Below are 14,568 nucleotides of genomic sequence, written 5' to 3'. Positions count from 1 at the left end.
GGGGGCCAACAGTCAGAGTCTGTGCTCTAAATTACTTGACACTGAGCTCCGGCAGAGCAAGGGCACATCTAGGGTGCTTGAGTTACAATCACTGAGACTCAAGGCCACCTAGGGAGATGACAACAGCTCTTAGGGGAACTGCCAGAGACTCTGTCACTCACACCAAGGGTGGTGATGAATGCAGCCCACCGGCCTTTATGCCAGTGCCCGAAACCATGCCTAAGCCGGGTGCTTCTTGCATGAGAACCTCACATATGACCCCTCCACCAAAGCAGCCTTGCTCCATTTCTCTCAACACAATTGTTATGGTTTGTGTCTGGATGTCCCCGCAAAGCCTCATGCACTCACAGGGGGTTGGGCTTTATGGAGGCAGCTGAATCTAGAGTTTGTGGCTGATTCGTGGTTTAATGATGGGATTCAGGGTGTGAGTGCTGCAGCTGGCCAAGTGAGTACCCTGCATACAATAAAGGGGACAAAAAGAGGCTTGCTCTCTCTCTCTCCCTTGTTGATTTTGCTGTCTTCTATCTATGAACTGTTGCCCCTCTGCCATGTGCCACCCTGCCTTAGAGCCAGCCAACTATGGCCTGAAACCTGTAAAGATTGTAGCTAAACAAACGTTTCCCCCCTTAACTTTGGGTGGTGGGTATTTTGTCTCAGCAACAAAGAAAGTAACTTAAGATAACAATGCTCCCCCCTGGGATAAGCAGGACCCCTCAAAGTGGGCTCCTCACAGACCAAAGAGAGGCTGACCACCCACCTCTGTCTGAAGACTGCCCAGGACTCCCCCAGGCTCCGCCCCTTGAAAGGAAGCTGTGTCTGCCTGCAGATACTGTAGACTCAGGTCAAGTAAGGTCTGCATTTCTCAGATGACTTCCTCCTGAGAGCACCAGGCCATGGAGAACCCTGTCCCTGCAGTGTGGCAGTGAGGATTCTGGCAAGCTGGAAGAGGACTTGCAAAGCCCAAGTTACTTCTGTCTTAGAGACACCTGGTCTACACCATCTCCTTTGGTCCTTACTGTGTCACTGTGAGCCTATGGCTTTCCTTGTGTTACAGCTAAAGACACTGAGAGTAAAGGAGCTTAGAGAACATCTGTAAGGTGAGATCCAAATCCGTGTGCTTCCAAAGCCCATATCATAAGCCTGCTACCCTCCCAGAACGCATAGCTGAGGAGGAAAAGAAAATCACCTAAAATAACTTCAATATACATCAGAAATGTACTATGTATTATACTGACAATATGTAATCAAATGCAGGCATTAGAAAGGAAATGAGCCTGATTTATATGTTATGAAAAATTTTTTTTTTTTTTTAGTTTGTTGAGACAGGGTCGCACTATGCAGTTCAGGCTGGCCTTGCACTCACTGTGTGGCCCCAAACTTGCAGCAGTCCTCTTGCTTCAGCCTCCCAAGTGCTGGGATGACAGGCGTGCAGCACCACACCAGGGCAATGAACCTAGAAAATTGTATGTTATACGATTGGGGGTGGTGGTGGCAGAAATTTCAGCGAGTAGATGTTATACTATCTCATTTTTCTTCGATTAAAGTCCTGCATCATTGGGTACCCACTGCAAGCTTCCATACGCAGTGGGGGTGAGCGCTGAAGGGAAGAGAAGGTGACTGTTCTGCTTACTGTCTCCACAGCAAGCATATTTCTTATTCCTAATTTAAAAGACAAGAGAAGCCCCATGTTCTGTGTGCTTTGTACAGACAGGAGAAGGAGAGCATGCATTTGCTGAAGTGAATCAAACAGAAGCAACTGAACCCTCTTCATCTGCTGAGAAGGCCCCACCAGCCAGGCTGCCCAGAAGCAGGAATGCAAGGCCTCCAAAGACAGCAGGTCCCGCTGCCGCCATGAGGAGGGCACCAGAAGAGAGGACGAGAAGCTGGCCCGTGCTGCTCAGCTCTCCCCTCACCCAGGCCCAGTGAGGTCAGAAGAAGCTGCCGTCGATTGGTCAGAAATAACTTTGCCGCTCATGGCTTTTGCATTTCCAGGCAGCTCAAAAATATTAGCAGCCTCCTAGCAGCCGTGCACCCCCAGCTGAAACTGCCAAGGCGAAAAGGGACAGCTGAGCCCAGTCAACTGCGTGACTGGGAAAAATCACTGGTGACATGACATCTTTAGTCTATTAATAGAGAGCTCCCACACCCCGACAATAGCAGCTCAAGAGGCGGGGGGCAGGGAGAGAGAGAGAGAGAGCAGCTACCAAGGTTCTGACGGATGAAGCCCAAACTGTATCCCAGCTTACGTGGGGCTGCCAGCGTTGAAAAGATGGAAAGCTTTTGGCTTTCAAAGGTATGAACTTGAAAGTTACTCGTGTTCACAGCAATTGCAGGAAGGTGTTTAAAAATTCAGGGAGCATCAAAGACAAAGTGGACCAATACATGCAGCAAGGAAAGCCAGGTGTCTCTCCAGGTGTCTCCCAAACATCACCACAGAATAACTGGGGAGGGGGTGGAGACAGGCAAGTGGATTTTCAGAGGAGGCCCAATCACCCTCGCTCGGCGTCACAACACCACAGAGGCCAAGCCTCAGGGCAGCCACACCACCGCTGTGGGCTCTCCACCAAACCCCAAACGTCGCCTCCTGCACCCTAAAATCACTCCCGTAAGGAGCCGTTAATTAGATGTCAGTTCCTTGGTGACACGGGAATTATCTAGGACCAATCGCCTGGTTTTCCATAGCTGGAAAGAGCATAACTTCCCACCCAGGAGGAGGACGGGACCCAGGAGCCTGTGCAGTTCAGAGAAAGTACAGCTGGGAAGGCAGGAGGGCGCCCTCCCCCCCAGCCACAGGGCACTTCACAGGCTGGAGGGCGTTTCTCCGGTGTGGACTTCCTGAATCTCACAGAGCCTCACCACCCTCCCGCAGTGGGGCACAGGCATAGCCGGGTCTAGGCAGGCTTCTGTTACCCAGCCCAGCTCTCCTCCTGTAGAAGGGAAAGAGCAGAGCAACACACGCTTGTCTGGAGCTGCCAGCACCGGCTCCTCTTCCCGCTCAAGGGCGAGGAGCTCCAGAGCCACAGCAGGGAAGCCTGTGCTGCAGATCTACCTCCCGAGGGCCCGCACCCAGGCCCACATTCCAGGCTGGCTGTGTGTAAACTCTTGCACCCCTTAGGAGTCTCAGCTGATGGGGGAGCCGCCCACGCTCAGCACCCTTCCAGGTCTCTCTCTCTCTCTCTCTCTCTCTCTCTCTCTCTCTCTCTCTCTCTCTCTCACACACACACACACACACACACACACACACTCACTCACACTCCCTGGACACCTACTTCCATGAAGTCTGCAAAAATCCCCTGCTATCAGCTGCATCTTTCAAAAATGCACGCAATTTACTACATCCACCACACTGAGTGTTGATGGGGGAAAACACCCAGAAGCTGCGGAACATCTGCAAGCGGAGCTGCTTTATGTGTGTGTGTGTCTAAGTAGCTTTTGCTCCCCCTCATTTCGTGCTGCTTAGGGTTATGTTAAACTTAGTAGGGACAGGAAATAGCAGTGAAGAAAGGCGGCCCAGAAACCTTTCTTAGAACAGCAAGAAGAACGTCGGCCTGTTTTAATTTTGCACGTGGAACAGCCTTCAAAGTGAACGGGAGTTGACAAGATGCACACTCACCCTCACCCTTGTCTTGCTCACACCCCGGGAATGGGTCCGTGGAGGGGACCTCGGAGTCAGGCTTCTCCTCTCTGAGCCACCTCCCCTGGAGTCCTCAGTATCTCAAGTGGGTTTGAATGGAAATGGCCCCCTTGTGAAGGCCTGGGCTGGGAGTTAATCCTGCTCTCTAAGTCCTGATGGTCACCTGATGTTGTAGCTGCGCTGCAGCCGTTTTCCTTTCATCCGCCTCCTGCACTCCACCTACATGGACCCATTCAAGTGTCCTTGGAATCCCATCCTGTGGCCGACAGCCACTTCACGTGTTTGGTGAGTACCTGTGCTTTTGTCACGAAGAGTGACATGAAACCCCCTCCCGTGAGTGTAATCATACACAGCAAATGTGCTAATAAACATCAATTCTGAAAAGAAAGCAGAAGAGGGTGGTATTGTACCATGCATCTCACTTTTTCATTCAACACTGCGTTTTTAAGATTTATTTTTTTTTATTTTAAAGAGAGTAGTAAATGAGAAACAAACAAAGAAATAGAACAGTAGCAGCATACCAGTATCACACACATAAACAAATCAAAGCAAGAACATTCAAAGTGGTACAGAATCTCAAGACAAAATAATACGAATCAATAGTGGTTGTTACATTACATACAGCTGTCCTCAACTACATTGCTCAGATCACCAGATGTAAGAATGAAAGATTGCTCAAACCATTATAGGGAATAAGAAAATAATTCTTCGATACAACAATTTTGGGAGTATGGCCATTTTCACAACGTTGGTTCTTCCTGTCCATGAGCAAGGAATATCATTCCATTTTCTGATACCCTCTTCGATCTCTTTTTCCAGAGTACTATAATTTTCAATGTATAGATCTTTTACTTCTTTTGCTAGATTGATTCCTAAGTATTTCATCTTTTTAGATGCTATTGTGAAAGGTGTGATTTCCCTAATTTCTCTCTCAGTCTGTTTATTACTTGTGTACAGGAATGCTATTGATTTTTGAGTGTTTACTTTGTATCCAGCTATGCTACTGAATTTGGTTATTAAATCCATGAGCCTTTTGGTGGAGTTTTTGGGGTCTTCTTTATAGAGTATCATCTCATCTGCGAATAATGATAATTTCACTTCTTCCTTTCCTATCCTTATTCCTTTTATTTCTCTCTCTTGTCCAATTGCTCTAGCCAATATTTCCAGAACTATATTAAATAGGAGTGGTGACAGTGGACATCCTTGTCTTGTTCCTGATTTTAAAGTGAAAGCTTTCGGGGCTGGGGATTTAGCTCAGCGGCAAAAGCGCCTGCCTGGCAAGCGCAAGGTCGTGAGTTTGGTTCCCGGTACCGGAGAAAAACCAAAAAAAAAAAAAAGTGAAAGCTTTCAATTTTTGACCATTTAGTATGATGTTAGCTGTTCGTTTATCATAGATGGCTTGATCAGCTTGAGGTAAACTCCATCTATTCCTATTTTCTGTAGGGTTTTCATCATGAATGTGTGTTGGACTTTGTTGAAGGCTTTTTCTGCATCAGCAGAGATGATCATGTGATTTTTGTCCCTGGCTCTATTGACATGGTGTATTACATTAATTGATTTGCGTGTATTGAACCATCCTGCATGCCTGGTATGAATCCCACTTGGTCGTGGTATATAATCTTCTTGATGACCTGTATTCTGTTTGTTAGTATCTTATTGAGAATTTTTGCATCTATATTCGTTAGGGAGATTGGCCTGTAATTCTCTTTTTTGGTTGGATCTTTCTCTGGTTTGGGTATCAGGATAATACCTTGCTCCAGGAATGAGTTGGGGAGAATTCCTTCCCTTTCAATTTCATTAAAGAGTTTGAGAAGAATTGGTGTTAAATCTTCCCTAAATTGCTTGTAAAATTCAGTTGTGAATCCATCCGGACCCGGGCTTTTCTTCTCTCTGTGAACTGTTGCCCCTCTGCCGTCTGCACCCTGCCTTAGAGCCAGCCAACTACGGCCTGAAACCTCTACAGATTGTAGCTAAATAAACCTTTCCCCCTTAACTTTGGGCGTTGGATACTTTGTCTCAGCAATGAGGAAAGTAATTTAAGACAATAATGTTCCCCCCTGGGATAAGCAGGACCCCTCAAAGTGGACTCCTCACAGACCAAAGAGAGGCTGGACACCTACCTCTGTCCTAAGACTGCCCAGGCTCCGCCCCTGGGCGGGATCTAAAGTATTTCTGCCTAGTACACTCTCAGCTGGGGCCACACAGGGAGAGACTGTGTCCTACCTGGAAGTTCCCTCCTTCCCTCAGCCTGTGCCCAACTGGTCTGCACCTACCTCTTTCCTACCTGCCGTTTCCCACTTCTCCTCCAGCTGAGAGCCAATGTCCTAGTCTCCTGGAGCCCAAACCTTCCTCCTGAACCCTCATCCTGGTTTGGAGATGATAGTATTTCCGCCGGCTGACCATTTCATCTGGGAGTTGGATGGTGCCTTCCACCTGTTGATTCCGGGTTCTTGCTCTATTTTTTATTTGCTTATTTTTAGCATGTAAATATATTGGTTTTTTTTTTTCTTTTTTATTTGTAGCTATTTGCAATACACAGTGGTTACACTCATCTTGGGAGCTAGTACTTGTACACAACGCGTCTTAATTCTTCCCCTCTCCTCCTCCCCTCCCTGCACCTCTAGATCCCAGTCCATCTGCAAAGATTATCTTCCTGGTTCCTATTACCCGTCTTCTATTTTGATCTTTAAATTACTTATACTTTGAGTCTCTCATATAAAAGGAAGAATGAATACTTAAGCTTGTGTGTCTGGCTTCCATAACTTGATATTATGGTTTTTAGGTGCATCTACTTTTGTACAAAAGACTCATACTTTACCTTTATGGCAGAGCAGTACCCCATCAAGTATAAATAACACATTTTCTTCATCCTACCATCTTCGGATGGATACATAGGCTTCTTCCAAGACTTAACCTTTATGAGTTGTACAGTTATAAACATGGGCATGCATGTATCACTGTGATATTATACCTTTAACTTTGGGGGGAAGATATTTAGAAGGGGAATAGCTGGGTTAAATGGAATTTCTAGTTTTAGTGGTTTTTTTAAGGACTCTCCATATTGATTACCACAGTGGTTGCACTAGTTTACATTCTCACCAAAAGCGGAGAGGGGTTCCTTTTTCCCTGTAGCCTCCAGCGTTTCTTATTATTTGATTTCTTGATGATGGCCTTTCTGTGTGAAGAAGGATGAAGTCTCAGTGTTGTTTTAATTTGCATTTCTCTAGTGGTCAGGAATGGTGAGCATCATTTCATGTATTTATTGGCTACTTGTCCTTCTTCTGAGAAGTGTCTATTCATTTCACTTGCCCATTTTTTGATTGGGTTTACTTTGGAGTTGTAATTTTTTTGAGTTTTTTATAAATTTTAGATATTAGTCTTCTGTCTGAGAAGTAGCTGGAAAAAATATTCCATTCTGTGGCTTTTCTCTTCACTTTGTTGTCTATTTCCTTTGCGTGGAGAAGCTTTTGATTTTGACATAAACCAGTTTGTTGATTCTTGGCATTATTTCTTGTGTAACTGGGGTTCTATTCAAAAAGTCCTACGCCTATGTGTTCCAGAGCTTTACCTGTTTTGCCTTCCAGCAGGGTAAGTGTTTCTGTTTTAATATGCAGGTCTTTCATTCATTTTTATTTTATTTTAGCACACGGTAATAATATGGATCTAGATTTAATCTTCTGCATGTGTATAACTAGTTTTCCCAACAACATTTTTTAACAGTCTATCTTTCCTCTAGGGTATATTTTGACCCCTTTGTCAAAGATCAGATGATATGTGTCTGGGGTTGTTTCTACACCCTTTGTTCTGTTCCTCTGATCTTCATGTCTGTTTTTCTGTCTTTTTTATGACTGCAGTTTTGTAATATGACTTGAAATCTGAGACTGTGATGGCTCTTACTTTGCTCTTATTGCCCAGGATTGCTCTGGCTACTCTAGGTCTCTTCTAGTTGCATATAAATTTGGGGATTTTTTTCTAGATCTGCGAGATAGATAGATAGATAGATTGATTGATAGATGATAGATAGATAGATAGATCAGTTTTGAAAACATGGTCATTTTGACAATATTGGTTCTGCCCATCCCATCCAAGAAGAGGAGATATTTTCCATTTTCTGATATCCTCTTCAATCTCCTTTTTTAGAGTACTGTAGTTTTCATTATGAAAATCTCTCAGTTCTTTGGTTAAGTTAATTCCTAGGTATTTAATTTGTCTTCACACTATTGCGAATGGTATTGATTTCCTGATTTCTTTCTTGACGGGTTCATTATTGGTGCACAAAGGGGCTGGGGATTTAGCTCAGCGGCGAAAGCTCCTGCCTGGCAAGAGCAAGGTCGTGAGTTCGGTTCCCGGTACCGGAGAAAAACCAAAAAAAAAAAAAAAAAAAAAAAACATTATTGATGCACAAGAATGCTGTTGGTGCACAAGAATTTCTGTGTGTTGATGTTGTGTCCTGCTATGTTATTTAGCTTGGTGATTAGTTCTAGGAATCTTTTGGTTGAATTTGTAAGGTTTTCTATGTAAAGGATCATGTCACCTACAAATAAGGATAAAATGACTTCTATTTTTTTTCTATATGTATCCCTTTTCTTTCTTTTTCTTTCTTGATTGTTCTAGCTAATGTCTCAAGTGCTATATTGAACAGGAGTGGTGATAGTGGACAACCTTGTCTTGTTCCTAATTTAGAAGGAATCCTTTCAGCCTTTCCCCATTTAACATGACGTTGGCAGGAGGTTTGTCCTAAGTGACTTCTATTACATTGAGATAGCACCTTCTACACCCGTTTTCCCCGGGGTTTTTATCAGGCTGTCTCTTTAACCCCCACCCCGCCCCATACCTGCTTCCCTTGGCGCACGGTTTGAAGAGTCCCTCCCATGCTGTTGTCCCTAGTTGGCCATCATTGGTTTCCTCCTGCTCTGATTTAATCCTTCTGAATGATTCTGTCTTCTTGCTTCGTGTGTCAAGTCCCAAGGAGCTGCACTGCTTTAAAAAAAAAAAAAAAAAAAAAATGAATAAGCTTCCTTTCCTGGAGCTGGGGGCCAGTGACAAGCACCTGGAATGGGATGTCTGCTATGTACCACAGCCTGTGGATCTTCTCAGAAGCCCTTTCTCTCCTTTTCTGTCGCTGCCTCTGATGCCCACAGTCTCCTAACTAGTACCCATCTCACAGTGTGCTAGGTGACAGAATCCCAGTCCCCACACATGGTAGCAGAAGGCATGCTGGGTCTTTTGACTTGCACTTTCTTCAAGATGTTAAAGGAAGCCAAGGGAAAGCCAGGGGCTCACTGACAGCAGGGCAGGTGGTAAGGAGTCCCGTCAGACTGCAGCTCCAGCCCTGCCTTCTCTTCATCCCACTACATCCAGCCCTTGCCCGAAGCCCCTCTGAGCTGGACCTCTGCGGACACCCTGAAGAAGTCACGTTTGCTCACAACCCTTCTAGTGGCACGATACACACGGTATAAGAGAAGCACCAGCGTCCTTCAGACTTGCAGCCCATGGCCAGTTCCTCTGCCTGTGAGTAAGAATCCCGCCCCTTTTGTGCCCTCACTTCCAGTCAAGAGTCTTCTTTCCACGTGTGATGCTGGCTACAAACCCAAGCATGCCTCTGTCTCCAGGTCCCTCTGCAAGTCAGGGTGCATCCGCAGTCCTCATCTAGATCCCCAGGCCTCCCAGGTCCACTCTCGCCTCCAAGACAAGGTACCCGGAGGAGCAGGCACTCTTGTCACTTGCTCACTGCTCCTGTCACGCGGCCCTCTTAGCTGGCCCCTCCCTCACGCGCGCACCATCACTGCTGCCAGCAAGGCTCCACCCTTTCAGATCCAAGCCCCTGCTTCGAGGCCCGGTTAGTCTAGCTGCCTCCAGCTCACTTCTCCATCCTTTCTCTGAAGAGAGCAAAAGTATTCTCCTAGAACAAAAACTGATGTCACTCTCTGTTTAAGGCTCCCTACTGACCTCAAACTCAGTTCTAAATTCCTTAGCAAGGGACACGGGTCCCTCTAGGATCTGGATACCCTCCATCTCCACAGCCCCATGTCTCATTCCAGCTGCATCCAGGGCGACTTCCCAGCATGATCCCTGTGCTCCAAGAGGCCCGAGCTCACTGCGCTTCAGTACTTTACATGCTGCATTGGCTTGCTGCCCCCACTAGGACAGAAACTCCTGCTCACCTTCTTTGCTTTTCTGTTTTCAGCAGCTATCTTAATCCCTGGGGCGTGGCAGGGGCTCCATGATATTGGACAGATGAACGAACGGATGAAGGAATGGATGGATGGATGGATGAATGAATGAATGGATGGATGAATGTTCTACTTTGTGAGTCAAACTCTGATCAAATGTACGTTATTATGTTTAGGTCTTGGTGCCATAGTGGAAAAGTGTAGATAACGAAACAGTGCAACTAAATGACTTTAAATTACATCACCTGACAAATTTGGAAGAGACAGGAGAACAGGGTAAGGGAAAGGGACCCACTATGTATGGGTGGTTACTTATGGCTTCTTAGTACACATTTTTTAAAATGTTATCTGTGACATTTAATCTTGATGATCAACTTCACTGCATTGAAAGATGCTGTGTTCATCACTTTCCAGTCCCCGGACACAATCCCAAACACCTACAACTTTAAGGAGGAGAAGTTTATTTTTATAGTCCGTGGTTGGCTGGCTCCCAGGAAGAAACGGCATCGTGTAGGGGTCATGGAAAGATGCTCAGCCTGTGACAGCCAGGAAGAAGAGAAAGAAGTGTGGAGCCAGAGACAGGAATGCACCCTCCCACGTCAGGCCCCCAGTGACACACTTCCCGCCAGGCCCCACCTCCTAGCAGCACATTCAGCTATGAACTTGTCACTGGCTGGGTCCACCGCTGAGTACAGCACAGCACCCCCATAACCCGATCACCTCCCAAGCACATGAGCCTTGGGGGAACGCTTAGATCTAAGCCATAACAGAAGCCCGGGACGTTGATAAAGCACACGTCTGCAAGTGTCTGCAGGGCTATCTCCAGAGACGACTGGCGTGGTGCCCAGTGAGCTGAGAAGGGAAGACCAGCCCTGACTGTGAGCAGCACCATCCAATACACTTGCTGAGGTGGAACAAAAAAGTGAAAGGAAGAGGGAAGCTGCCTGTGCTAGCAAAGTTGATTCCGACTGAGCAGGTACATCTGTCATACCTGAGGGCCTCAGACTGCAGCTTCCTCTGTCTTTCAGCACGGAGTCACGCCAGCGACTGTCCAGGAAGCTTGCAGGCCTTCGCCTCAGCCTGCAGCTGCTCTTGGGCTCTCTTGTTCGGAAGCTTCCAGCCCCCTGGGCTGAGCAGCTACTGGAGACTCTGGCTCTCCAGTGTGCAGATGGCCATGGTGGACTCTCTCACCTTTGACACTAGAGAACCCTATCCCATACTTTATCCATTAAACCACCACAAGTACTCTCTGGAATCACTATTCTCTGCCTTCTATAGACCTGGAATTAAGGTGAAGAAAACTTAGCTTGGCTGTCAGTACTTGACTGAGTGGCAAAGCACAGACGGAAGCACCAGTCTCTGCCGGATCTCAAGGCTCTTTCTAGGCCAAAGGACTGTCCCGGCAACTGTGCAGGATGAAAGCTGGAGAAGGAGGCAGAGGGCCGGTGGCAAAACTACTGAGCTGGTCCTGGTGAGTCCGGAGATGTCAGCATGATAATGGCTGTGGGAATATGGAGACCGACACAGCAACACTACTTGGACAAGCAGGTGAGGAAGGAAGGGTAAAGGTGACTTCCGGGGCAAATGGATGTTCAGAGGTGTCATTTCAGAGAGATTTGTCTTCCAAATCTAGAGGGATAGGACAGAGCCAGTGCCCTGGGGTCTGTGAGGAAGAACTCTGCATCCAGGATGAAAGGGGGTGCCTCGGAGGGGAGTTAGACAGCCCAGAGCAGACGGCAGTGCACAAGGATTGGTGATGTGGGTGAATGAACCAACAACCCTCGACAGGTGTGTTCCCCCGCAAGCCTGTGGTCTGCTTCACTAAAATGGTCATCAAATGGGCACTGAAAATAATGCCTGCTCTTTGGCTTCCCCACCAGGTGCACACAGGTGACAAGGATGAGTCCAAGTGCCGTTTAACAGGATAAGTTCCAAGCTGAACTGCCCGCTGGCAAGAAAATCTGGCCGTGGCTTCCTCTCTACAGCCTCAGTGTGTCTGCACTAACTCCCACCACCAGGCTCTGCATTGTTTAGCTGTCCGCTTGGAAGAAAACACACAAGCTTTTATACTAACTTCCTCATCAGCTATTTCAATAGCAAATGCTCCATTCTCCCTACTGGTGCAAACCTCAGAAGCCCAGAACCACAGTCTGATACCTCAGAGGCCCTTGTGGGAGACAGACACCACCCAAAGGAAAGCCAGGATTAGGGGCGAGCTCGGGGATTGTCAGGTCTCAGCTCTTCCTTTTACAGATGAGGCAACTGATGCCCAAACAGCTGAAGGGAGTGCAGGCTGCTCCGTAACTCCAGTGGGTGGGCCTATGCCACCTCCAGCGCCCCAGCTCAGGCCCCAACTCCTCCCTGCAGACCCACTGCCCCCAGGAGCAGAGGCCTCCCTGCAGGCCGCCCTGTGATTCAGAGACCACACTCTGTGATTCAGAGACCACTCCCTGCAGAGGCAGAGGACCTGGCATCTCCTGGAAGGCAGCCTCTGCCTGGGTCCCTGGTTACTTGCCTTAGTTTATGAGGCTAATGGCTCTGCTTTGATATCAATCAGCAACGTGTTCTTCCAAAACAATATTTGTTAATGCTGGAATTCATATTGTGTTTTCAAAGTGCCCCTTTCCCAGAGAGGCAGTTCAAGGGGAGTAGGAGCCAGGGAAGAGGGCTGGGGAGCAAAGCTTTTGGTCCCCAGGGGCCCATTTCAGGCTCTTGGGCCAGGAGGTCTTTGGCAGTGCCAAAAAGCACAGGGCTATGGCAGTGGGGGGGAGGGCAACACCACCACCCAGACAGGCAGCCCAGACCGGGGGTGCGAGCAGCTGGCAGGGCTGGTCTCACACTGGCTCTGCAATTCGCCTCCATTATGAGGACCAAGGAGCCAAACAAGCAGATGTGAGCTGTGGCTCCCTTCCTGGGCTGGGTGTTGAGGTGCAGAGCTGGAGAGCAAGTGAGTCTCTGCCCCTCAGGAAGCCCGAGCCCCAACCAAGAGAGTCTCTCTGTCCCTCCAGGCCCCCAGGTAGAGATGACACAGGAGGCTTGTGCCCTGTCACCAAGAGGATGGTGCTGAAAATAATTGCCTGCTCCTACGTGCTGATGGGCTACTGTAATGGACACGTGCCTGACCCCAGTTCTGTTGAGACAATTATGCTTCTAAGCTAAACGTAAAACATGGAGGATAAAGTGTGGGAGGGCTCCCTATTGGTAAGATAGAGGATGCCTTACATTTTCCTTGTCCTTTACAAAGCACATTCACAATAGCTCAAGCTCACAATGCAATAGCTGATATTTGCTAATATCACTGACTTGGTCATTTTAATTAGTATCATTTACCTTTTTGTTTAAACCTGTGTGCGGTAGGTGCTATGATCCCTGTCCCAGGGCTTCAGCCCCTAACATGCCTAGGTTTATTCCAACCTCACCGTAGTCCTAAACATCCTGCTGTCCCCACTGCCCTCTGAACCAGGAGAATATTTGGGCCAAGGCTTGGTTCCATCTCCTAGAACTAACTCTGGGCAATTTAAGAACACACATGGAGCCTAACCCGGAGGGAAGCAGTGACTTCCTGAACTGACCAGGCACATAGCAGGAAGAGACCAAGTTCGTGCTGCAGGGAGTCTGACCTGGATACCTGGTGACCACTCCGCTTCCCACGGTCACTGCTGTCCCCACCCCCTCTCCTGAGCCCAGCTACGCCTGCACCTCCGCACAACCCCCAGATGTGAAGGGCCTGACCTGAGCAGCTCACTCCTCACTGTGGGGAGAGCCACAGCTTGCTGGTGGAACCCAGGGCCCCCCTCCCCAGAGGCTCACACAGCAGAGGCCCCCAGCTTTGGAAGGGGGCTCCTCCACCGTGCCACCAAAACAAGCAGAAAGTCACCCACGCCGCAGCTCAGCTGTTACCCCTTTTCACAGATGAGGAAATGGAAAAGCCTCACAACCCCATGACATTAAGTGACCCACCCCGAGTCCTAAGAGCCATAAGAAGTGCCACACACCTGGAGAGCCTCTGTGTTCTGCTCCCCAAATCAGGACGTGCTCTCTGGAGAAAGTGAGCTTTGAGTCTGCAGGCTTGCTTTGACGGAAACCACCTGCCTCCGAGCTCATTGCAGCGTGTGCCAGGCTGAGAATACCGCCAAAACCCTCAAGTAGGGCAGCTCCCATGCAGACACGCGGCCAGCAGAGCCCGGCTCTCGGCCTCTGCCTCTGGGCTCCCCGTCACCAAAGCACCCAGAGCACGGTGTGGTCAGGGCACGAACTTCCTTCAGGCTGCGGCTGCCGTGTGAGGCAGAGTGATGGGAGAGGGAGGTAAGAGCCTCATGAAAAACTGCCGGGGCTTTTTCTAACCAGAGGCCATAGGGAGCCTCGGAAGGGCTGGAGCAGGAGACTGACCTGGACAGGTGTTGAGAAGGAGGAGAACAGGCAGATGCCTCCAGCATCTTAAACAAGGGTTCGGGATGGGCCACAAGGGCTGCTTGAGAAAGAGCTGAAGAGCCTTTCCCAGAGTTTGCGGTGGGGAAGTGGACAGCCCACAGGTGTTTGGCTCTTCAGGCTTCCTGAGCCCCAAGCTCCTGCGCTCTCAGCGGGCTCCTCTGGGAAGTTCTCCCACAGCTGCGGGCGTGCCCACCCCGGACGCTCCGAGGAGTGACAAGAAGCGTGTACTGAACACTTTCTCTGTGCCAGGAACTGTTCCAAGTAGTTTCACATGAACTAGCTTGCTCAGTCCACACAACCACCCACCGAAGTTGAAAGGGTTCTTTTCCT

The 14,568-nt window shown here is 48.4% G+C and overlaps 1 long non-coding RNA gene across 2 annotated transcripts; it reads left to right on the top strand.

Moving 5' to 3' along the window:
- Positions 1-445: 445 nt before the first annotated feature.
- LOC102029425 lies at positions 446-12,962 on the top strand. 2 transcript variants are annotated; one of them, XR_261361.1, is made up of 7 exons: positions 446-1,097; positions 1,708-3,919; positions 8,996-9,145; positions 9,984-10,083; positions 10,222-11,355; positions 11,441-11,595; positions 11,688-12,962. It is a non-coding gene; the product is annotated as an uncharacterized LOC102029425 (long non-coding RNA). The 2 variants fall into 2 exon arrangements; XR_001234470.1 differs by lacking the exon at positions 446-1,097 and having other exon boundaries at positions 1,380-3,919.
- Positions 12,963-14,568: the final 1,606 nt, after the last annotated feature.

Source organism: Chinchilla lanigera, unplaced genomic scaffold (genome assembly GCF_000276665.1).
Source record: "Chinchilla lanigera isolate Chin_1 unplaced genomic scaffold, ChiLan1.0 scaffold00028, whole genome shotgun sequence".
Taxonomy (NCBI): Eukaryota; Metazoa; Chordata; class Mammalia; order Rodentia; family Chinchillidae; genus Chinchilla; species Chinchilla lanigera.
Note: the sequence above shows the minus strand (reverse complement) of the source record. Positions and strands in the feature narration are given on the sequence as shown.